The sequence below is a fragment of the Rhinolophus sinicus genome, chromosome 17 (assembly GCF_057876585.1).
Source record: "Rhinolophus sinicus isolate RSI-liver-muscle chromosome 17, RSI-T2T, whole genome shotgun sequence".
Classification (NCBI taxonomy): domain Eukaryota; kingdom Metazoa; phylum Chordata; class Mammalia; order Chiroptera; family Rhinolophidae; genus Rhinolophus; species Rhinolophus sinicus.
The window spans coordinates 195,995,020-196,021,320 of record NC_142517.1 but is presented as its reverse complement, the minus strand read 5'-3'; positions in this window follow the sequence as shown (position 1 = coordinate 196,021,320).

Sequence of the window (26,301 nt, the reverse complement as noted above, 5' to 3'; positions counted from 1 at the left end):
GGGAGTGGGTGGTGGCAGCACAGGATGACAGTGGAACTTGGTTTCTCGCATCAAACTAGAAAAAGCCATTCGGTGAACTGGGTCCTGAGCTGTGGGAGAAGCAGAGTTCTCCAAGCCCTTTAAACTGAGAAGCTCCCATAACAACCAGACAAGTAGGAATCCAGGGGGAAGATGACAATGGTCCTGGAGCTTCTCCCTATTCAGATTAAGATGCATGAAGGTAATAAAAACCACCCAAAAGGAACTGTAAAAAGAGGCCTTGGGAAGCACATCCAAGAGAGTGAAAAGGAAGGAGAACAGAAGGAACCCATGGAAAGAAAGTCTTCCAGACCAAATGACGGTCCAAAAATAATGAGACCAAAGTTCAAAGAAGTAATTTAAACCGAATAAGGCAGGGAAGCCCGAGCCAGCTAGGGGAGGGCTCACTCTGCAGGGAACAGGCGAGCAGCGGGGACGGAGTTGAGCAGAGTTCAGTTTAGGACAGCTCAGGGGTCAGAGCGGAGAACGCGCACATCGGATGGCTGGGCGCTCCCACTGCGCAGGTCAGTGGAAGAGTGGGGCTAGATGCTGGGCTTCTTGCCTCCTCTGCAGCAAGGTGACTGCACTGTCTCCACCCCCACCATTGGCAGGACTGCTTGAGTATGCAAAGTTTATCCCATCTGGGTGGGCTTGCTGCAAATGAAAGAGAGAGCCCCTGGGACCAGGCAAATGAAGGAACCCTTATTTGCTTTGAGCCGAGCTTCTTTTAGGCCCTATGTTATATTTCATTTTAGCAAAGAATTCCAGAGATGCCAGAGATAATGGATGCTAAGCGCATTAAGTGCCTGCTGAATTTTGGACTCGGGCTCTTGCTGATCCTATAGTCCAGGTAATTACCTAGAGGCTTAGTGTGAGAACATACATGTAGTTCATTTGTGTATACTGCATGTGGGTGTGTGCATGTACACATTGAAATATTTCTATTTACCTTTTCTACTTACCATAGTCCCTATTCCAAAGTTAAAGTCCATACCTTCCACCATAGCCTTTAAAGCCAAAATACTGAGTTAAATCAAACAAACAAAAAATAACATTTTCACAAGACTTGAGGATTTAAAGAGGTAATGAAATGAACATGAAGAACTTAAATTCCCACCTAGGAAGGTCTTCCTTCTATGGGCCTCCCTCAGTTATAATCTCTGATATTTATTCTTAGGACAGAGGACAGAAATGACTGATGTATCATGGTCACCAATTGAATTCAAGCTGCATTCAAACATACAAAGAAAATGCGGCTCATGTAGCTTTTAAAGGTTTTATGTGACTGATCTAATGTGATTCTCAACAACACTGGCTAGTGGGAAAACAACCTTGCCACTTAACAATATCTCAATCTCTTCTTGTTAAATAATACTTTATCCCAAAGAGACCTGGAGTTATTTGGAATTCTCCTGCTTCCCTGCTCGTCTCCAAGATGGCAGCTGGAGATTAAGGGTGAGGGCAAAGAGACTTCCTGGTGGAAAAATAGAAGGGGCGGCTTCTGAGTCAAAATGGTGTCCTCTGGATTCCCACTAGTCTACACTGGAGTAGATGATCTGGTCTGGTCCCTGGATTGGTGACCACTGGTCTCAGGTCATGTTTGGGGGCAATGTGGTAGCTTCTTCTTACCCAGGGCCCTCTCAGCGCCTCCTTGGCCCCTCTCTGGAGCACCTGTGAATTTCTGGGTTCACTGCTCACCACCAGCTATCTGTGTGGTGGGAATGTGAGAAATGCTGCTATAGGCTTGCCTGTCTGGTCGCTTTCCTGCTGCACTGCTAAGCTGGTACCCAGGCCACTGTGACTCTGGCTATGTGCTTCCGTCTGCCAGAACGCTCACATGCTGCTCCAGGCAGTGCTTGGGGAAGGCCCTCACTGGTCCCCACCCCAAAGGTTCCCAGGTTCCTTTCTCTACCTAGAAATGTGTACCAAACCTGCTCTAGCCATGGGGTTCATCCCAGGAGGGGAAAATAAAGACATGGAAGTCTAACCTCTTTGCCCTACTTCTGTCTCTTCTTCCCACACTCCCCCTTGGGATATACTGGCAGTTTCTGTTCCACTTGGTTTGCAAGGTGATTGTGCCTAGAAACTTCTACTCTCTTCCCACCTGACTTGTTCTTTGTCCTTCCTTATTTCCTAAGTCATAAAGGCAAATAGGGTAGAAGGAATGAGAACTTGTTTGCACAGATAACTGTACATTACTTTTGAAATATTTAGAAAGATACAGCGATTACATTACCTGTATAGACCCTGAGGTTGGCTGGAGCCCTGTAGCGATAAAGAGCTTAATAAAAGTTGCTTCCTGGCTGAGAAGGGAAGGGAATGGGAGGAGCTTGGACAGCCTGGAGTAACATCTGTAAGGTCTCTGCAACTCTTTTCTCTCAGGAATACAGGACTCTTGACTGCTCCTACTTTCTTTTGATTTCAAAATAGCACACATGTCTTCATCTCTTACTCTCCCTCATGGCCCTACAGGATGTTCCCAGAATCAATAGGCCCATGGATTTCATTTCTAGACCCACATAAACAGGGGTGGCATGAATGAAGATGCCTACAAAAAAGAATCCTTTTTTTTTTTAAATTCAGAAAGATCGAGAGAATAATATGATAAGTGCGCACATCTCCCCATGCATATTTGAAATGTTTACTTGTCATTTAGGCTTCTGTGTGTGTGTGTGTGTGTGTGTGGGTGTAAACTATCTTACAGTTAAAGTTGAAAACTACTTTGTTCTTCTCATCCTAGTTCCCTCCTTTTCTCTGCAGAGACAACCACTATCAAGAATTTTATATCATTCCATTCCATGTTTTATCAGCTTATTATAGATTTATATGTCAGAAAATAGAGAATATTGTTTTATAAGTTTAAAAAACGCCCCCAAATGATATCATATCGCATGAACTGTTTTACAACCAGTTATTTTTCAGTAAGCAATATATTTTTGAAATTTATTTTTTAATGTATGTAGACCCAGTTCATTCATTTTAAACTGCTTGTAAGTATTCATTGTGAATCTATCACATATTATTTATTAATTCCTCACTGAAAAAATACTCAGATTGTTTTCTTTTTTTTTTTTTTCTCCTGGTATTTTATTTTTAATAATAGGAACTATTGGCTCACCATAATGCTTTAATGTCAGGCCAAAATTGACCAGAAGACTTGGTTGCCTGTAAATCAGCCCAGTTGTCCAGTTGACACTGAGCTGCTGCCAACCACTAGCTATTTGAGCATCCTCATGTGCCCTCCAAGTTATAGGTCGCCTATCCCTGGACCTCTCTCTGACTCTGTTTCCTTATCTGGAAAATAGGATAATTCTTTCTGTCTTGTGGAGTTGCTGTGAGGGCTTATGGATTTAATATGGTGATGTGTATGCCTCCACATCCACAGGTAGCAAGCCTTCTGTTAATGGAAGATGCATATAATAATTAATGCCTGATAGAGAACTAAGGCCCAGGCTCCTGACTCCCTGGCCAATTTTCTTTCAGAGACATTCTCTGCCTGTGTTATGATGGTTAGTAAGACCCTGCAACAGTTTCTGGTCTGAACATAAGTACAACCCATGGGAGGCGGAGGCAACAGGCAGAGGCAGTGGACTGCAGTGTGAAGTGTTGGGGACTAACGACCCTGAATGCGATCAGGACTCAAAAGTGCTGTAGCCAACAGCTGCTGTGCTCTGGGTTTTTCCAAGCATGTCTTTGCAGGGCCTGCTTGGACCTGTCCCAGTTCAGCTGCCTGCCGGAGCACAGCTCAAAGCCCTTATTATGGGCTTATTCTTTGCACAGTTCTGGCCAATCAGAGCTCTGTTGCTACGCGCACCCCGCAGGCAGAGCCTTTCTCTCCAGTTCCACTCACAGCCAGCAGAGCTGTCCACAGACATCTCTTTGCTATTTTTGTTTGGATTGGTTTTTTGTTGTTTTTTTAAGCACCTGATACATATTTCTCTTCTTATTTTTCTCCTCCTTTTCTTACTCCATTCAATCTCCACCCAAGGCTCTACTCTCCTTCCTGCACGCACGCACACGCGAATCCAATTAAGAATCATTAACAAAGAAACCTTGGTCCAAGACAGCAAACAGTCTTTAGAAAGAATCTTATTCCTTGCTTTTCAATCCTGGAAAGATCTGCTTTTCCTGATATTCGGGGACACAAATTAAAAGGTGGCACCACTGGCACATATTTAGCTCCCCACTCTTTCTTCTCTACTTCCAAGTGCAGAGCAATCAACAGGAGAGAGAGATACTAAGATTTCAAACAATCTGCCCCCCACCCTCCATTACCACCTCTCCCAAGAGCCCACCACAAAGCTCGTGTGACTAGACACAAATCATTAACACCGTGGAGCCCACAGCCTCTCTGCCATGCTCCGCTTATGATGGAACATTTGGAAGTTGTCTGCTCATCTTCTCCCCTCCCCACACTCTCTGACAAGAGAAAAGACAAGAATTCTTGCTAGAGAAGGGGCTGCATGCAGCAGGGGCTCATGACAACATCTAAGCACACTGGGGAGGAAGAAATGGCGGCGAGAGATGACCGAGAGACCAAGATAGCAGGTTAAAATGGTATCGGTGAAAGGGAAAGTTCTACCATGGTAGGAAAGCACAGGGGGTCAGGGAGTTTGGGGTGCTAAAGAACAGGAGAAGATCAGATTTTTAAAAGTGACTTTGACCTATCTTATTGAACCTCCTGAAATGTTAAGAGAGAGAGATGAGCACAGTTTGGAAGACCTGGGTAGCCATGGTGTTTTGAACTAGGTACTGCTCTGGTATTTAAACATGTTCCAGCTTTTTAAGTGTTACATTTACTTACTCCGATAGCTGCCTACTCCAATGTTTAGGCAACTTTTTAAAAACATACATAAATAAGTAAATTCCATTAAAAATAAGGGTTAATATTTGTAAGTGACATGGTTTAAGCAGGTTTTGGAGGGGAGACTAATTTTCTAGAAACCTGGCTAAAGCTAGTTATTAGACTGTGATTGCTAAAAGAGGAGGGGAATTAGGCAGAGAGCCAGACTAGCTTCCTTCAGATGGGTTTTCTCCAGAGATCTGATCCTCTTAGTTTCTTCCACACCTTTACCATCCTTTCCCTCTTACTGGATAGATGTGCCAGTGGAGGGGGAGTTTTAGTGCTTTGTATTAATACATAGCAAAGATAATGCAGAAGTTTTGAAGCAGGAGTGTAAAAAATAGTTCAAACACTTGGCGAGACCTGATTTTATCATTAAAGAACGTAACTGAAAAACACATGTAAAATATAAGCTCTGCCCTGACAAGCCAAGGTCTGAAATAAATGAGAATTTTAAATAAAAATAGTGATTCCTGTATCTTAAAGTTTTGCAAGTCCTTCCGTACCTCCCCACGTCCCCCCAAATAAAGAGAGTTCTTTTAAGACTTAATATCTCATGTGGTAAAAAAACATTTCTCTGTATTTAGCAATTCCTTAAGTTTCATAATAATCTCTTTCTTCATTCACATTCAAACATAATACTTTTGATTTAGAAAACTAAAAAGTAATAAGATCCTATTTGTTTAAAAAATTATACTTAACTCTATACATTGAGAAATGTCAGCAGTGATTTTTACTTAACACTGACAGGTGTTATTTTAATGATGGAATATTGAGGTGATTTTTTTTTTTGCTGTTCATCTTTTTTGTACTTTTCAGTTTGCGTAATTTTAAAGACTATATATTATGTTCTACAGACCTAACATAATTTTCTTTAAAAACAAAGAAGAAGTTAGGTATCTTGGAAAGTAATTGAAGGTCAATGACTTCTCCCTATAGATCCTGTAGATATCAGGAGGTTGTGTGTGTGTGTGTGTGTGTGTGTGTGTGTGTGTGTGTGCGGTGTGGGAGTAGTATTGTCTCAGTGCATCTATTCCCAGGAGACACTGTGGTATCTGAGTTCAATGGAATGAGAGGACCGGGACAAAGGGTGAGGAAATAGTAAATTTGAGAGGAAAAATGGGGACAGCACAGTTAGTTAGACATGACTCAGCAAAAACACACTATGAAATTTTCAGAAAGGTCTTAGAAATTACAACGTTACCCGTACCCCCTGCTTCTGAATAGAATGGTCCTGGCCCTCCCAAACTTAGGTGGGCTCTCCAGCCTAAGTTGAGTAAGCTTTAAGAGGGAGGTGGGAGAGAAGAGTGAATGGAGTATGCCAGCATCACTTTCCTCCAGGCGGGGCGGCAGGTGAGTGGGTTCTCTATTGTCGAGGTGCAAACAAGCAGTAAGCATCCTTTGTGTGGCTGGACTGAAGCAGAGGAGAACCAGAGGCCTGGAGAAGTCTCTCCATAGCCAACATTTCTCAGAAATACAGCGGAAGTCTCCCAGACAAAGCAGACAGGTTGGCATCCTTTTCTTGGGAGTCAGAGGAGGGGAAGGAGTGAGGCAGGCTTAGCCAACATACCAGCAACAGTGGTGAAATCTCGGGAATCTGGGGGTCTGCCAGCCTTGCCTTCCATAGCAGCTTGGGCAGCAGGTCTCAATGCCCTCACCTGGGGACCCCACGTGAACTTGGCTGCCAGACCATAAAAGGAAGTCCCTGGCTGAAGGACCAACTCACTGCCCCTTGAAAATTCCCTTCCTGATGCCTGCTACTGACTGTAGATATCTGTGCAGGTCTGGGCCCTCTTCATGGGTCCTGGGACTGTTAGGGGGTCCATTCGTGTGCTTGTCATCATATGTTACCCTCTTTATGCTTTCTCTCTTCCTCCTGCCTTGCCAGACACACCCTTTGTCACTCATCAGTGCCCAAATCACACTTGTATCTGGTGTAACCAAACACTCATACTCATAACCCAATCCAGTTTCCACAAGGTCTCTAGATCATCAAGTCTCCTCTTTTACCCCAACACCTCATAACCTACAAAGAAAAAAACAAGCATATGCAAACAAATAAATCAACAAAGAACAGAAGGGAGATTTCTTGGCCTTAGTTTGGAGGCACAACAGAAAGTTATAGTCACATAAACTATGCTCCATGTTCAGAGCTATGTGTCATGACCCTTAGCTTGAGCAACCTGAATGCAATACCTGAAATCCACTCTCTTGCCCTTTAGTAGGTCAATTCTTAGCTGAAATATAATTCTGTAGATGGGAAATTCCAGAGAGAAGTGATCTCTGTGTTAGACAGCCAGGTGTAAGTAAAGTGAGGAGAAGTGACATATGCCCAGGTAGACCCAAATATTTGACCTCCCAGGACCTATGCTGTGTATTCTGTAGCAGCCTAGCTGGGGTGGATATCTGGCAAGTTACTAAGATGGGAAGGCACACCGGCAGACTTCATTGTCTTCAATGCTGTGTCAATTACATTAACCTTTCCTACCTTATTACCTGAGTTTGGGATGTAAAGTGTAAAAAACACATTTGCTTGGAATTGCACCAAAGACTAAAAGTAGAAATCCATGTTATACTTGTGTTTCCCAGGTGTCGGGGTAGCTGACTTCTTTTCTTTGGGGCCTCGTCTCCAATTCAGGATCATTTCCCCCCTCCTCTACATAAAATACCAACCCAGCTCATTCATATAGCTCACTGGTAATTTAGTGACACTCCAGTTGACTAGTTTTGATCCATCACAAAATGAGCTTCTTGCCAAGATAGAAGAGAAGGTTATATAAACAGACATAAATTTCCAAAAACAAAAGCATATGTAAGGATGATATGGTAGCATCTTCAGGATGGCGGGACCGGCCTCCAGGCATGGCAGCTTCCACCCTTAGCCCAGACAGAGATGCCACTCACCTGCTGTGGAAGGCATTACCTAGTGTCTTGGTTACCACCTGAGTTATCCATTAATGAGTATTTTCTCTTCACTATAAATGAATGTGGCTCATGAAAAAAAGCTTCAAAGACTCACCCAAATTCCTTATTTGTACTACCATATTTAACTCTGTGGTGTTATATAAAATTGTTTAGCGAGACTCTTACTTCATACATTCCAAGTCCTTGAGCAAGAACTTAATTTGGTTAAGTGCTATCTACCCCCAATTCAATTTTATTTTATGTGCAGTTACCTACTGAAATATATTGTGTCCTATAACAGTGTGAAAGGTGAGAAAAGGAGATACAGAAGAAATTGTGTTGCACACTTTGGATCAATGTTGAGTCATTTGGTTGGTCCATTGTACCCTAATTAGATGAACAAACCGACCTGTACAACCTAGTCAAGAGTCTGTTTTTTAGAGGATTCTATTGGCCATGTTTTCTATGTCAGTGCTGCTCAAACTTTCACCACTCCTCTCTTGTTTTGGCCTCACTAAACTAAGGTCAGATATGTAGGTCTTACCCTCAATTTACCAATGTGGAAGGAGAGACCTTAGAGGTTGGTTCATAGAAAAGTCCGCAAGCTGGCGATGTGTGGAAGCAGAGTAGCAGCCTACGTTCTCATCCTCTGTTCTCCTTGACCCCAGTGTCCTACACTGAGATGTCCCCAAAAGCCACAGTCATTTCCTCCTTGTGAGACAAACATGAATCTATCTTGGCCCAGTACTCCTGAGGAAAGCAGAATATAAAAAGACATTTTCTCTGTCTCGCCAGATGGCTTCAGGATAAAATTCTTCCCCAAACCAAGTGTTAGAGTCCAGTCGACTGTTTCTGGGAGGGCAAGAAGTAACAGGGAGAGGTATTTAACCCTCCTCCCCTAATACCACTGTATCCAAGCTTGATGTTAGCAGGTATTGCCAAGGCAGACCAGATTGTTGAGCTGAAATCAAGAGGATGGGTCCCTGGCAGAGCAGACCCTTTTAAGGCTGAACGTTGGCTGGTGGGGAAATCCAGTCCCCGGATCTGGGGTTGCAGACTGGACTCTCTCATTTGCTTTCATACCTCCTGAGATGCTGGCTGGGCAAGACATGAAATAAACTGAAGATTACTGAGCCCCATCCAACCCATCTGGGAGCCCACAGTGGAAAATAATGGGGATAATACATTGGGACAGCCCCAACTTCTTGAGATCAATGCATACCTCTGTGCTTGTCTGCATACTTTGTATAACTTTTTATTTTGAAAAAAAAAAAAAAAAAAAAAAAAAATGAACAGTTAGCAAGAATAATGGCTTCTCATTCTTAAAATGCTTTGGAGAAGCCAGAACCTGGGGAAGCCAGTACAAGGGAGAGTTGGGGATAATCAGAGAGAATAGCCTCCCAGGAGAAGCATGGAGGAGCTGGATGTTTGGTCTCAAGCTCTGTTTATATGAAACACTTGAGTATTTTGGGCTTAGCTTTTGTGATAAAGTTAGCATTAGGACCCTTGAGTGCTGCATTCATTCATGGGATGTGTATTATGCTCCTACTTGACACCAACCACTGGGAAGGCAAAAAAATGAATAAGACATGGCTTCTGCACCTAAGGAATACTAACCATGATCAAATGAGACTAAATTGTTGAATGATCTTGAGAAACATTTAATTAAAAAAATATCACACACACACACACACACACACACACACACACGCGCGAGTGGCAGGTCTCCTTTAGTACCTTCAGCCAATGTGGCATTGACAGCTGCTGAAAATCGCGCAGTTGTTCTCCACTCACCTCCATCAAGTTAAACTTAGAAGTAGAACCTTAGAACAGACTGCAGACCCGAGGTCCTGGCCTGCCCCAGTCCTCCCTTATGGAGATGAAGGAACAGAAGCTCATAAAAGAAAAGTGGCTGAAACAGCTTTCTGATTGGCTTTTCAGACTCTGTGTCTCCCATTTCATGGGTTAGCAGTTCCTAGGATTCCTTCATCTTCATAAGACAAAACTTCAGTGGTAATCTCATTAATAACACAATATCTTCAGTGGGTTCCTATGAATCGCAGACCAAATCAAGCACAGTTTGCTCAGCTCCATTCCACACCTCCTGCCTTACCTGCCATATCCTTTTTACATGTACCCATCCTCTAGTGAATGTGACTGTTTAAGGTTCCCTAAAAAGTCGATGCTTTCTCCGCTCTGTGCTTTCACTCCTGAAATAAAACATTTTATATTAACTATATGCTCCAACTGCTTTTTCCTTGCTTTTCCCTACTCTTCTCTTCCCCCACCCCCCTTCTCTCATCTTTTCTGCAAACTTTCATCTAAGTAGGAGAAGGCCCAGGTGGTTAGGGTTTCATAGGTATGAATGGAGCATCTACCTGGCTTGAATAGACAAATCTGCACACCATACCCTCAGTGTAGGGCACCAGAAGAGGCACCGATGGAGCATTTAGGGACATCTCTAAGTGGAGGCTGATGCTAGAGGCACCACCCTGAGTTATCTCTGGGCTTGCATCAGGAGCCTTCCAACTTGGTAATCCTGGGAGGTCTAGGAGGGCAAAACAGGGAAAATGGATTTGAGATTTTCCTGCCTCATCCTGATCGGGGACAGACAGACAGATTAGGAAAGAGTAAAAGGTCCTGCAGCCTGGCTGTGCACACATGGGTTCCAAAGTCCCTGGATGCTGGAGAGAGCTGCCATTGGCTCTCACACCCCCTCTCCAGATCCACCCCGACTCCTGTAGCGTCTCCTCAGTTTCTCCAGCTCTTTTTTCTCTCCCTGCCTCTCAAGTACCAATGTTCCTCAAGTGCTCTGTTCTCTACCCTCCTTTACAAATTCATTCTCAAAGCCCCCGTCTACTCCCATGACTTCCATTATCACCTCCTTCCTGTTGTCTCTCAAATCTGAACCTCTCTCCTGATTGGATATAATCATTGCAATATCCAATGGTTATTGGATATTGCAACTGAAATGTCCCTTCAAATTGGAAAGTCTCAAACTCTTGACCTGTTCCCTCTCCTCTGACCCCATCTTAATAACTAACAGCTTGAGGCATTCAGTCACCAAAGCCAGAAATCTAGGAACATTCTAGATTCCATCCTTATTGTAGTCACTCAATACTATTGATCACAGCATCCAAAAATCCGTTGAAGCCAGCTCCTCGGCTTTGTTCTCACTTGTTTCCTGTACTCTCAGGCCCTTTCATTCCTGTCTACAGCGCTAACAATAGCCTCCTGACCTTTGTGTCGTCTTCCCACTATGCCACTATGAACGAATCCTTTAACCTCTTTGCCGTTCTTCTTCTAAAACGTGAGGGTGTTGGACTACCTCTCTGAGAGCTTTCCCAGCTCCGACATTCTTTAATTTGTCAGCTTGCATCTATCACAAGCCCCAAAGGAAAAATCTGAGTTTTGTACCCTTTCACTCATTTTCTACCTCCCAATAACTTTTTGATTCTTCCTCCTCCTCCACTCTGCTGAAAGCTTTTGATTGAAATGTAGCAGCCCTAAGACCCAATCCTTTTGCCAACATTTCCAAGACATTCCTGAGGGGGACAGTTTGGTGTCCTTTCCTTTTGCTGTCACAGCATGGAAGGGCGTTGTCTGGAACCAGGGCTTACACAGAGCGGCCCTTGTTTCCTCTATATTGTCACTGTTATTGTTTTGAGGGTGCTGCTCCTCCACTCAGCAGAGGCAGACACACAGATGGAAAATTTTAAGACATAGCCCTCCCCCCCAAGATTAATTTGAGGGCAGATATCAATTCCCTGTGCCCATTCCATCCTCATCACCATCCCTTTGGCCAGGACACCAGGCTTATTGAGGTGCCTTCTAAGACGTGGAGTTGCTCTGAGGACCAGAGATCCTTTGGTTTGATTTAGAAGCTTCACTGAATGGACCTCAAAGGAAGCCGTGGAATGGTGTACCTGCTGAGAGCTGGTGACTTCGCCATCGTCTCTGAAACAACACCCCTTCCCTACATTTGAGCAGTGACTACTCTTCCTGGCTCTATACCAGCTGGGAGGTGATAGGAAAGAGCTAGGACTTTCATTCCCCAGTCCCCCACAGCTGGCATTTCCCCCATAATGCCTCTTGTCATACGATATCAATGGGCAGAGTTTGTTTTCAAGATCTCTCATCAGCATTCTCTGTTCTACAAAAATGATAAGGAAATGAATGAAATGGCTTTTTTCACCCTTTCATTTAGTGTGTGTGTGTGTGTGTGTGTGTGTGTGTGTGTGTGTGTGTGTGTGTGTCTCCATCTTCCTAGAGCCTCGAGGTTTCTAGAGAAGAGGGAGAGAAATGCAGGTGCCTGCTATGCTGTTCCTTGTTGAATTTTCTGGTAAAAAGCTGGCAAAGACTATTCAGGGAATATTAAGCCATCTTTGAACTTTATACACTATTAGAACCTGAGTAGCAAGCGGAAGTTATCTGTGCTCCCCCAACCACAACTGCCATCTCACAGGCATGAAAAATAAGGCTTCCAGCAAGTTAGTGGTGGATAAAAAGTCTTTGGACTCCCAATCCTGTGTACTTTCAATTATAATCTGCTTCCTCATTGCATGTGAATTTTCCTATTCCCCCGAGCCAAGGAGCAGTCATCATATGGCTCTAGAAATTCTGCCAAATCCTCAATAAACCAAAGTGAGCATGCTTATCAATGTGTGAGGGGTGTAAGTGTCTAATAAAAAAAAAGGTGAACGCGCAAAGTAGTATTCAAGGTCTCTTAGACCCAGATGCAATGCTGTGTTCAACTCTGGGATCCAGGATGATTTCAGTGCTTCCCAAACTCTCTCTTTATAAGTAGTGGAGAAAATGTGGTGCTAACAGACTCATGCCTATTTCCCACCTCCAAACCCCCACATTGACCCTTGAAAGATGGGAGGATTTTTTTGTGCACATGTATGGAGCAGAGAAAACTTCCCTATATTTAGGTCAGCAGGGATGGTCTTGGATCTGGGAAGGGTGGAGGAGGTCCCAGCTGGGGTGACATCACGGAAGACTGGAAGGGCTTTCTTCTCCCCTCCCCCCAGAACCACTGTTGAGTTACATTTCACCATTAGAATTTTTCTAAGACATTGGGAAATATATAAAGTTTGAAGTTCCTAATTCCTGGTGTCCAAGCCTGGTTCTCCTCCTGTCGCTGATAACCTCATCTACACATTCATTTATTTAGGCAACAAAGAGTCCTTGAGCTACTCTATGCCTTGTACCACTCTAGCTGATGAGTATTCATTGTGGAATAATGCAAAATGTTTTTCAGTATAGTGGGGAAGTCAATAATGGGCACATAAATATATAGTATAATAACATCAAATGCTATGGAGAAAACAAAACTCAGTAAGGCAGTCAGAGGACCAGACAAGGGGATATGTTCATGTGGGGTTGTGTTATGTGGTTCAAAATAGATGCCACGAAGTCTTTCCCACTCCCTTCACCAGGTGAAGCTGAATTCTCACTGCCTTCAGTGTGGGCTGGACTTAGTGACTTGCTTCTAAAAACTAAAATGAAGTAGAAGTGATGGTGTACAACTTTGGAGGCTGGATAATGAAGTCATGGTATCTTCCGCCTGTTTTTCTTGGATGGTTTGCTCTGGGGAAGTGAGCTGTCATGTTACGAGGCCACTCAAGCAGCTTAAGAAGCTCATGTGGCAATGAACTGCTGCCAACAGCTATGTAAAGGCACCCTCCAGAAAACCAACTCCCCGGCTTAGTCAAACCTTCAGATGACAGCAGCCCCTGCTGACATCCTGACCGTAAGTGAATGAGAGACTCTGAGCCAGAACCACCCAGAGAAGGTGATCCTAGATTGCTGAGAGAAACTGGGAGATATTAAATATTTGTTGTTTAAAGCCAGAGCTTTTGGGGATGATTTGTTAAAAAGCAAGAGACAACTAATATATGTATTTTAGGGAAGCTCTCTCTGAGAAGGTAATCATTGAGCAAAAACCAGAATAAAAAGAGGAAATGACCAGTGTCGTGTGGGGTGTCATGCGGGCTCTCTAGTCCCGCTCCCCACATAAGAACACAGGACACGGTGAGGCCAAAAAGGAACACCCACGGAGCCATAGGTAGGGGAGTCATACCACTATAGTCTCACTGGAGGCTGGATTCACGCGACATGTGACCTGCTGTCCGCTTTTCTGCCAACCAACCGACTCCCCATTTGCTAGCTGCAATCTGCCTCTTTGCAATCCGCAATCCATACTCCGCCGCTTGCTAGCTCAGCCACCATCTTCTTGCTAGCCCCCATTTTAATTTAGCGTAGCCACAGCAGTTATATTCGTGGCCAATGGCTCACTGGTTACAGCAGACGGCCAACTAGCCACAACTGATGGCCATCCAATCACAGTTGGCCATTTCCTACCTGAGCCAGCACCTTTCCATGTGAGGCTGAGAGCCTGGAAACTGCACTCCTGGCTCTGTCCCGACAACCAGTTTAAGACATTTCTGCAAGAGTGCTTGAAACAGAGGGAATTGAGCTGACAGAGGCCTTTTTCAAAGGCAGGTCAAGAAAAATTGTCCAAGATTGGAAATGGGTGAAGTATTACTAAGTAGCATTTCAGTGGAGAGTTGGGCATTGTCTAGGGTATTTTCTGGAGATTACCTGATTACATTCAGATATTCCCCTTTGAATTACTATTGCCTAAGATATTTTACAACTCTGTAGAGGTAGAATTCAGCTTGTAAAAAAAAATGAGAGTAATGCAAATGATTTTTTTCCAAAGCAATATAATGAATTTTGTCCAATAGGGATACAAGTGAGTTCTACCCTGTAGAAAAGATGGCCCCAAACAATACGCTTTAAGCAGCTTTGTGGAGATAAAATTCTTATATCATGCCATTCACCCATTTAAAGTTTACAGTTTAGTGTGTTTCCAGTATATTCACAGGGTTGTGCAAACATCACTGCAATCTAATTCTTGTTCACCTTGTAAAGAAATCCCACACCGATAGGTAGATTCTCCCTATTCCTCTCCATCCATTCCTCGTCTGCCCCACCAGCCCTAGGCAATCACCGATCTACTTTCTGTCTCTATGGATTTGCCTATTTTGAGAATTTCATATAAATGTAATTATACGATATGTAGTCTTTTGGGACCAGCTTCTTTCACTTAGCATAATGTTTCCAAGCTTCATCCATGTTGTAGTACGTATTCATACTTCATTTTTTATTGCCAAATAATACTTAATCATATGATATGTCACATTTGTTTTTTTTTATTTATCAGTGGATAGACATTTGAGTTATTTCTACTTTGGGGTAGTAGGAGTAATGTTTCTGTGAACATTCATGTAACAGTTTTTGTGTGGATGTGTGTTCTAATTTGTTTTGGGTATATTCCTAGGAGTGGAATTGCAGGGTCATATGGCAGGTCCATGATTAATAATCTGAGGAACTGTCAAGGAAGTTTCCAAAGTGACTGCACCATTTTGCATTCCCTCCAGAAATGCACAAGGACTTCAATTTCTTCACATCCTCACCAACACTTACTATCGTCCGTCATTTTGACTATAACCATTTTAGTGGTGTGAGGTGATAGCTCATTGTTGTTTTAATTTACATTTCTTTGATGACTAATGATGTTAAACATTGTTTCATGCAGTTATTGGCCATTTTTATATTTTTCTTGGAGCAATGCCTATTTAAATCCTTTGCCCATTTTTAAATTTGTCTTTTACTATTTAGTTTTAAGAATTATATATTCTGGAAAGAAATCCCTTATCAAATATATGACTTGCAACAATTTTCTCCCATTACGAGAATTCTGTTCATTTTCTTGATGGTATTATTTGCAGAATAAAATTTTAAGTCCAATTTACCTGTTTTTTTTTCCTTTTCTTGCTTGTGCTTTTGGTTTATCAAAGGCACCACTTTTGGTTTATCAAAGACCATGAAGATTTACTCCTATGGTTTCTCCTAAGAGTTTTAGTTTGTACACTTAGGTTTATAATCCATTTTCACTTAATTTTGTGTATGTTGTGTGGTAAAGGTTCTTATTAATTCTTATCCCGTTGTCTCTAGACCATTTGTTAAAAAGTCTATTCTTTCCCCATGGAATTATCTTTGCACCATTGTTGAACATCATTTGATCACAAATGTATGAATTTATTTATGGACTCTCAGTTCTTATTACATTGATCTATATGTTTATCTTGTGCTGTACAACACTTTCTTGATTGTAGCTATATTAATTTTTGAAATTTGGAAGTAAGTCCTGCAACTTGGTTCTTCTCTTTCAAGATTCTTTTTAGCTCTTCTGGATCCCTTGAATTTCTATATGAATTTGAATATTATCTTGCCAATTTCTGGAAAAAGATGCTGATATCTTGACAAGGGATAGTTTCGTATTTGTACATCAAGTTGGATAATAAAGTCATCTTAAAAATATTAAGTTATCTGATTCATGAACATGGAATATCTTTTCATTTATTTAGATATTCCTTAATTTCTTTCAATGGCATTTTGTAATTGTCAGTGTATATCTTATACTTCTTTTACTAAATGTAGTCCTAAGTATTTTATTCTTTTTGATGCTATTGTAAATATAATTGAATTATTAATTTCATTTTCAAAAATGTCACTGCTAGTATTTAGAAATTAACTGATTTTTTTATATTGATCTTACATCCTGCAGTCTTGCTGAACTCATTTACCAGTTTTAATAGTTTTTAAATGGATTCCTTAGAAGTTTCTATATGCAAACTTAAACTTATGCCATATGTAAATAGAGATAGTTTTATTTTTTTTCTTTTCCAATCTAGAGGCCTTTCATTTCTTTTTCGTACCTAATTGCCCTGGCTAGACCCTCTATACAGTGTTAAAGACGTTGAAAAAGTGGACGTTCTAGTCTTGTTCCTTACCTTATAATGAAAGCAGACAGTCTTTCACTATTAAATATGATAGCTGTGGGGTTTCCATAGATGGTCTTTATCACATTGAGGAAGTTCCTCCCTTCCTGGTGTGCTGAGTGTTTTTATAATAAAGACTGTTTAATTTTTGTCAATTACTTTTTCTATGTTTATTGAGATGGCCATATGGCTTTGTCCTTTATTGTATTAATACGGGACATTACAGCAAGTGATTTTTAGATGTTTAACCTTGCATTTCTGGAATAAGTCCCACTTGCTCTTGGTGTATAATCCGTTTTATATATTGCTTGATTTAGTTTGCTAATGCTTGTTGAGTATTTTTGTTTTGTCTATATTCATGCAGAATATTAGTGTGCTCCACATTTCTTTTCTTTTCTTTTGATGTCTTTATGAGTGAGGACCCACTAATACTGCTCTCACATGATAAGCTGAGAATTGTTCCCTACTTTTGTATTTTTGGAAGGGTTTTGAAGGATTGCTATTAATTCTTCTTTGAATGTTTGGTAAATTTTAAAATTACTAATGAATTGTTTTACCTATTCTCTATGTCTCTTAAGTAAGTTCCTATAATTTGTGTCTTTCTAGGAATTTATCCATTCTATGTAAGTTGTCTAACTTATTGGTATACAGTTGTTCATAGGACTCCCTTATGAATCTTTTTGATTTATGTAAGGTTGATAATAATGTCTCTCTTCTTTCATTCCTGACTTTAGTAATTTGAGTCCTCTCTTTTTTTCTTGCTCACCCTAAGTAAATGTGTGTCAATGTGATTAACCATTACATTTTATTGTCTTATACAATATTAACCAGTTTTGCATTTATTATCAAACTTATGTCAACATTTCTGACAGCTTATGTATACATATATCTCTGTTTTTCAAATTCTCTTTTGAACCAGTCTATTGGTTCTCTCATTAATTAATGAAATGAATAAAATATTGACATGTGTTGATTTTATATTTTTATGAAAATGTTTCAAACTCCTGAAAATTATACTTTAGCAGAAAGTTAAATATCAGTGAGAGTCATGGGAAATGAGGTCAGAGAGAAAAAATTGGTGATATCATGTAAGTCCTTGTAGGCCATGCTAAGTAGATGGTTTTTACTCTAAGTGGCATGAAAAGTTATTAGCAACACCTTAGACAAGTTCCTTCCTTAATTGGGACCTCAGCTGTAGGTAATATGACTCTATGTTACCTCAGAAGGCGACTATGAGAAAACAATGAGATTATGGGGTTTAAAATTGCATTGTTATTGTTAGCACTCGGTTGGTCACCTATGAAGTCACTTTTCAGGCATTATTGTTTCAGTCTAAGTTTTTGTTTTCAAATTCTTACCTATAGGCAGATTCTTGAGAGAGGAAGACTTAGGAAATTCCAGAGGGCTGGGCCCTGGATCCTGAGAAAGTCAAACTCATCCAGGAAGACGGAGGGGACTCATACGTAAATAGAAGGCATAGTATGGTTATTAGACTCTAAAAAGAAGAGGAGAGGGGGCTCGGGAAGTTTGAGGGGTCAAAAGTCAGACTTAGCCTATCGCATCATTTCTGGCCAGGGCTGGTTCTGGGTGACTTGAGGCCTAAGATGGTAGAGGGGCAAGTCTAAGGAGTGGATAGACAGGTCGAGAGAGAAAAGACTCATAAGATTGACAGAAGGCCTCAGAATTCAAAGCTCCGATGTTTGAGTTTGAAGAGGAAAGCAAAGTTCTGAAGAGTGACGAATCCACAAAGCAGGCTTAGGACATGAATGTATTATGGTGCTTGGGACTGAGAGAGACAAAGACCAAAAGAAGGGATGACACAGTGAAACAGAGAAAAAACAATCCTTCAGACATTTTGCATCGCAGGTTACCGAGTATCTCTCCTTAGCTGGCATCTTAGGGTATTCATAGATGGGAAAATGAATCAAAGCAGATCTTTCTCATTCAATCTTTATTTTTATTTGATTCTGCCTCTGTGGCTTCACCTTAATCTTAAACTATTCTTGGAGATTTAAAAACATATTCCAGCACTTAAGATTCTCCCTGGCCAAGTTTTGTCAGTTACATAACTTAAATTCCTGTTGTTTATGCTAACTCCCATTTTCTCTTGTCTTTTCCTCCATAGTTCTGCAATCCTGCTTTTCCCAGAGCACTGCTAAAGTCCTGAGAAGCAGCGATAAACCCCAGACAACCTTCAAGGTAGGTCTAACAGGCTGAAACAGATGGGCCTTCAAGAAAGGAGAACACTTCCAGAAATTGTCTGACCACACAACAACCCTAGCTGCTTGAGGTATGGAAAACTAAATTGCTCTGTCCTTACGCCTAGTAAAAGCATTTAGTTTATCAGCATGATCTGAGTACAGGAAGCTGCAAAGTATGCCCTTTGAAGGTTTTTTTCTTCCTCTTTCTCTCTTTTCATTTAAGAGTAGAAATCCCAGGAAAAAATCATATAAACATAAGGGTAAAATTAAGATAAATGTGTTTCTTTTGCTTATGAAATACTCCTTGTTGAATGAACAGTTCTCTAGCCCGTAGTCAGAAAGGTCAAGTGTTGGCTCTTTAAGGAAGATTCCCTTCTCCAGAGCTGAGGCTGGGAATTGAGTCTGGCGGTTTTAAGAGAGAAAACAGTTTTCTAGAAAAGTGGACAATGGTCAGCGCTGGTTTCTCTTGAGGTTTGCTGCTCCTTGGTGGTTTCAGAGCTGATGGTGGATTCTGTATGATTGCGTTGGGGTCTCTCTCCGAGTGGCTGCCTGGTGCTGACCAGACCATTCACAGCTGCAGCTGTGAGGACTGAGAACATTTTCACAAGGGGGTACCATGCTCATCCCAGATGGAAACAAAGTTTGTATTTCTCCATTTGCACGGAAGAGTGAGCAAACGTCCGGTTAAGATCATTGAAATGCTTTATGGAAGAAAAGTATCAGAAAACCTAGGTCCAAGACTGTCTCTGTTAACTGACCAAAGCTCAGCGAGGGTAAATGGTGTCCACCCTTACCTGGCTAACTCCACAACCAGTGGAACTGGGAGGAGGTGGACTATAATTTCTAAGTTCCTTCCAAATTCTATCATTCTGTGTCTGAGTGTTACAGAGACCTCTGAATGTTCCTGAAAGTCCATTTGCTTTTTCTAATTCCCTTTCTATACCCCTTCTCCTGCAGTGGTTTTTTAGAGGTCTTGGTCTAAGAAAGTTAGAAAGCCCCTGGTTAACACATAAAGTAAACATTACCTGAGGAATCTTGCTCAGTTTCATTTATAGCACACTCTTAGTTTTGCAATCAAGAAGAGATGGGAAGACTAGAACATAGGATGTTTGCCATTTAAGAAAGTTGGGGCCAAAGCACATACCAGAGTGAAATCTTACATAATATGAAAAAGTGCCGTTCTTGGAAGTGAAATAACTAGAGGGAAAGTGATGAACTCCATCTTTATAGATGTGCTCATTGCATGCAAATGCAGACATTCTGGTAACCAAGGAAAGAGAAACAAGTGGAAACAGAGATGTACAAGGAGACAATGAGGTGGGGGTATAGGTGGTAAGTTACTTTGTAACTTTGTACCGGATTTCAGGACCTTTGGTCTTCACCTTAAGAGGTGAACCTTCATTTGGGTTACACTGTCACCAAGAAGTAAATGGAATCCCAGACCTATGGGTTGAGACTGTTTGGCTACTGCTGTCTGAAAAGTAAATGAGAGTGGAGTATCATGCCATAAACATTATTAAAATGAAAATTAAAAAGAGGAAGAAAAGTTTTTAAAAAGAGAATTGTTCTCTCAAAACAGACCAGTCTTCTACCAACATTTCAGAAACTTAGTCTCTGTTTCATCTTTAAAATAAATACTTTTATACCTCTTGGTATCTTTCTCACTAATTTTTAAATACTCTTATTGTAGTCACTCTTGAATATCGCTGAGGTCTTAGTACTAGATTTGTTTAAAATATTCCTTTCCACATGCACCAAATCCTTTTCTTAGAGTCCAACTTCTTAGCAACTTGTCTATTTCCCTGAAACTTGTGACTATAATTCCACAAAAAATAATCTCTCAGAAAATTTAAAATATTTGTCAGTGGTGACCCAGAATGAGTCTAGTGATGGGCAAAGCTGGAGAGGCTTGACTAAACTTTCTCAGAACTCTTGGTGTTCAACTAAATAGTCCAGAAAGGCAAAGAAAGAAAAGCTAGCATCTTGTGTTCTCCCACCATTTTCTCTGTCCTTTTCTTTGCTCCACTCCACTCTCCACTTTCTTCAATAAGTATGTGGTACTGATACAAACTGCTGAGTTGGCATTATTGAGCTGGCCGAGGACTATCCAGGATTTCTGGTTCCCCAGGGGGTGCTAACAGGCTCTATTCATGTCCTTCTCCTGCTCCACTTATGGTTCCTGGCCCAGAAATTCTTACTCTCATTTTCCCACTCACAGTTCAGGGCTGGCAGTAATGCCAGTGAGTTGAACTGGTGGGGAGTGATAGGGATTGAAGACTACTGGGAGCGGATATGGGAAACAGATGACCTGGCCCGTGATGACCCTTTTAGGAATGTTTAGCTTTACATGCAGCTGCTTGGGCTGGAAGAGGTAGAAAGAATTCTTGTAAGTAAATTGGTTCTGAGAATTCTCAGTCCCAATGGATGTGCAACTGTAACTCAGGAAAACCAGAGACGGAGAGTGTATAGCAGCACGGAAGACTCAGAATGGCCGGATCCCACTCACAGGACGGAATGGGCGATACCGACCGTAAGGGAAGACAGCAGAAGAGATTCCCCTGAGATGATTAGTTGGGGCTTTTAACCATAACACCATTTATAACACTGAGTTAAATTGAAGATTAAAAAAATGTAATTGGAAACCAAACCTGGTTTAAGAGACTATGGAGAAAACAAAATGGAGGGGTAAAACAGAAGCATAAAGTAGTATGTGAAGGAGGTGAACACATGCTTTGCGTCCACACTGTGGGCAAAATCAGCTCTCCGTGCTTCCAACTCTCAGGAAGGAGTGAGGGAGGCTTGAATGAGTCAGGATACAGAACCAGCTTAGGTTTCTGGATTATTTGACTAGAGGTTTCTGGCAGGACTATTCCAAGTACAGGCAAGAATTTTATCTATTTTGTGGATCATCTTTAGATGACTAAGTTTTTCCCATTTTCATATTGAAGCATCGAATTTGCAATTCAATGGTTATACTGTGGAATGCCTAAGTTGCTCAGTGCATGGGTCTAGCAGCTCCCAAGTTCTGAGACACAGCTCCGGAGATTGCTTTGTGGTGGTAGCCATAGGAGGACGAAGTAGGTGTCTAAAGAAATGTCAGTTACCCAAGAGGTGGCAAATAAAAGGATATGATCCCAAATACACCGTAAGCTAGTGTCTGAAGGCAGAAACAGGTGGTATGGATTCTGACACCTTCCAAGTGTTTTATACCATTGGAAAAACTGATAAAAATCATTTCTGAATCCCATGGGCTGGCGGGGGCAGAGCACGGCATAGTCTGCCTCATGGTTGCATGTTTTTTTGCAGGAGTCTGGATTCTTTCACTCAGCATAATTACTTTGAGATTCATCTATTGTGGATTGTATCAATAAATAATTCCCTTTATATTACCATTGTATGTACAAAGTATACCACCTCTTATTTAACCATTTACCTGTTGAAGGACATCTGGGTCATTTTTAACTTTGGGAAATTATAAATCAAGCTGCTATAAACATCCGTGCTTTTGTATGAAGATGGTTGTTATTTCACTGAGGTATAGGATTGCTACATTTTATGATAAGGGTATGTTTAACTTTTTAAGCAACAGTCAAACTATTTTCCAAAATGGCTGTGCCATTTTACATTCCCACCAGCAGTGTATGAGAGTTATAATTGTTTTACATCCTTGCCAACACTTGGTATGAGTCAGTGTATTAAATATTAGCTATTCCAATAAATCTGGAGTGCTATCTTATTGTAGTGTAATTTGCATTCCCCTAATAACTAATGATGTTAAGCATCTTTTCATGTGTGTGTTTGCCAACCATAGACTTTTTTTTAGGGTGTGTCTGTTTAAATCTTTTCCTCATTTTTATTAGAATTTTTGCTTTCTTATTAATTGAATTTTGAGAGTTCTTTATAAAGTCTGGGTACAACTTCTTTATTGGATACCCTCTTTGCAAATATCTCCCCCCAGACTATGTTTTGTCTTTTAATTCTCTTAACAGTGATGTTTGAAGAGAAGTTTTAAATTTTGATAAAGTTCAATGTGTGCTTTTTCCCCCCCCCTTTATGGATTAGGTTTTAGGTGTGGTACCAAAGAAATCTTTGCCTAATCCAAGTTCTTCTCCTATGTGCCTTCTAGTCGTGTTATAGAATAGGTTGTACATTCTGTGACCCATTTTGAGTTAATTTTTGCAGAAAGTGTTAGATATGGATTGAAAATTCTCCTTCAGCCCATATGAATATCCAAATGTTCCAGCACCGTTTTTTGGAAACCTACCCTTTCTATACTAACTCATCCTTGCACCTTGGTAAAAAAAAAAAAAAAAAAAAAAAAGTCAGTTGTCCATCACTGTATGGATTTATTTCTGCACTCTTTCTTCTTTTCTACTGATTTGTTTGTTGACTTTGATGCCAATATCACACTATCTTGATTACTGTACCTTTTATATCTCAAAATCAAGTAGTGCTAGACATCCAACTTCATTTTTCTTTTCAACCTTGCTTTGATTGCTCTATAGTGTTTATTTTTAATTTTCATATGAATTTTAGAAACAGCTGTCAAATTTTATAAAAAATACCCTGGCATTTTGATTAGGATTGTGTTTAATACATAGATTAATCTGGGAATAGTGTCTTAACAATATGAGTGTTCCAATCCATGAACATGATCTAGCTTTCCATTAATTTAGGTCTTCTTCAATTTCTCTCAGCAATGTTTGAAATTTTTAGGGCATAGTCCTTTTCATGTCTTTGGTCAGAATTATCTGTATTTTATATTTTTGTTGTTATTATAAATCATATTGTTTTTAATATCAATTTTCAATTGTTCATCACTAAGATATAGAAATCCATTTATTTTTTGTGTGTGGATTCCATCTGATTTTCTATTTAAATAACCATGTAGTCTGAAAATAAAGTAAGTTTTACTCCTTCCTTTCCAATCTAAAGAATTTTTATTTTTTGTTCTTGCTTGATTTTTCTAGAATCTGCAGTATAATGTTGAATAGAAACGGTGAGAGCAGACTTCATTTTCTTGTACCTGATCTTAGGAGAAAAATATTTATTCTTTCACCATTAAGTATGATTGAGGCAGTTTCCTTCTATTACTAGTTTGCTAAAGAGTGTGTGTGTGTGTGTGTGTGTGTGTGTGTGTGTGTGTGTGTTTAATTTTAATTGTTTTGGTCAGGAATAGATATTGGATTTTGTAAAATGCTTTATTGTATCTATTAGTATGATGATTTTCTTTAGTTTGCTAATATAGTGAATTACATTGATTAATTGTCAAATGTTAATCTAACCTTGAATTCATGGGATAAACTTTAATTGGTTGTGTATCATATTCTTTATACAATTATACGACTTGATTTACTAAAGTGTTGTTCAGAAGTTTTGCATCTATGTTCATGATGGTTGTTAGTCTGTAGTTTTCCTAAAATGTCTTTGTATGGTTTTTGTATCAGGGTAATGCTGATCTCATAGAAAGAGTTGGAAAATATGCTTTCCTCTTTAACTTTCTGGGATTATTTATATAGCATTGGCACTATTTCTTCCTAAAATATAATTCACCAATGGCAGCATCTAAACCTGGAGTTTTCTTTGCAGCAACATATTTAACTATAAATTCAATTTCTTTATTAGATATAAGGCTATTCATGGTAATGTGATTTATTTATTCTTGAGTGAGGTTTGGAAGTTAGTCTTTCAAGAAATTTATCTATGTCATTTAGGTTGTCAAATTATTGGCATAAAGTTGGGAATAATCTTCTATTATCCTTTCCATATTTGTAGAATCTGTAGTGATGCCCACTGTCATTTTTGATATTGGTAATTCATGTCCTCTTTCTTTCTCACTCTGATTTTTCCTGATCATTGTAGCTAAAGGCTTATCAATTTTACTGATTTTTTAAAGAACCACCTATTATTTCATTGGTTTATTTATTTTGCTATTATTTTAGTCTTTTATATTTCATTAATTTCTGCTTTGATCTTTGTAATTTCCTTTTATTTACTTTGGGTTTAATTTGCCCTTATTTTTCCATTTTCTTATGATGGAAATTGAAATACTGTAATTGATTAGAGATTTTATTTTATATTTCAATATAAGTACTTGGTGCTATATATTATTTCCTAAGTATTACTTTAGTAACATACCACAAATTTTTATTTTCATCCAATTCAACATACTTTCTACTTTCCCTCTTCAGTTGCTCTTTGTTAATATGGTAATTATCAAAATGTGATCATTTGATAATTATTATGATGTAATCAGAACAGTGGGACAGAAAATAATAAGGGATCATCTTTAGTTTAGATGAGGTCATAAGGGGCAGGTGACACTCCACCCGAAACCAGTAGGGTGAAAAGGCATCAACCAAGTAAAGAATTGAAGCAAAGGTATTCCAGGCACAGGGGCGGCAAGAGCAAAAGTCCTGAAGCAGGAAAGAGGAAGAAGGAATCTGAGAAGAGGCACGAGGTGAAAGAAAATGTATCCTAAGTTCAATCATCAAAGCATGCTGCTTCTAACTACTATAAAGTGCAGAAACGAGTGCTATAGAGCAGAGGGCTACCATGTTTGGTCTGACTATAGCTCTTCTTAGATACAGGGTAATGGGTAAAATGACCTCTGGAGGAGGCTCACCACCCCAGGATTTATGTTCCTATTAAGTTGTTGAGATATCATTCCATCCCAAAAATGTGTTGCTCTACATCCTTAGTATATTAAATTCTTCATCCTTGAAAGTTTGCCATGAGCGATCACTGGATTATTATTCTTCCTTTGGTTTAATTTTTTTTTTTTTTTAGTGCTCTAAAGAAACTTTCCAAATTGACCTCAAATAACTGATTCATATCAAATGTCTTTCTTTGCTCTAACCAAACTGAATGGGGTTCTTTGATTATTGGTGACAAGACTAAAATGATAAATCATGGACACAATCTGGTGCCATCCATTTTCAACTTTATTCTCTTTTACCACAAAAGATCTGTGATGGAAAATGTTCTTCAGTCAACCACAGCTGGCTCCAGGACCACAGTAAGTTAGTAAACATCTGCTAAAGACAGGCTGAAGACGTGCCTCCCTTAAATTGCTTTCTCCAAGCTGGCTCACTGAGGAATTGTTCTCTCTATCTCTGGTAATCTTTTCCCATACTTTTTCTTCCCCTTCGTTCCCCTGGGTTTTCATCAGCTCCTCCAATTCTGTCCTTAAATGAGTGCTTCACAGCTTGTATATTTCTCTCATGTCAGTCTTGGGAAAGTCTAGAGAACATTGTCTCTTTCCCTAATGCTGAGGACCCTGCCCTTGGGCCCTGTGTCACAGTGCCCGAGACCATCACTTCCCCTTCCAGTAGAAGATCAGGGAGGACTCGGCTTTACAAGCAGGTGTTCTCTTTTTTGCCTATCCCTCAGGACAAGCCAAGTAGACTGCAGGATGGGCTCAACCATGAATGCAGTTCCCAGGATGGAACCATTTCTAGGGGGAGAAGGAAGGATTCGGTCC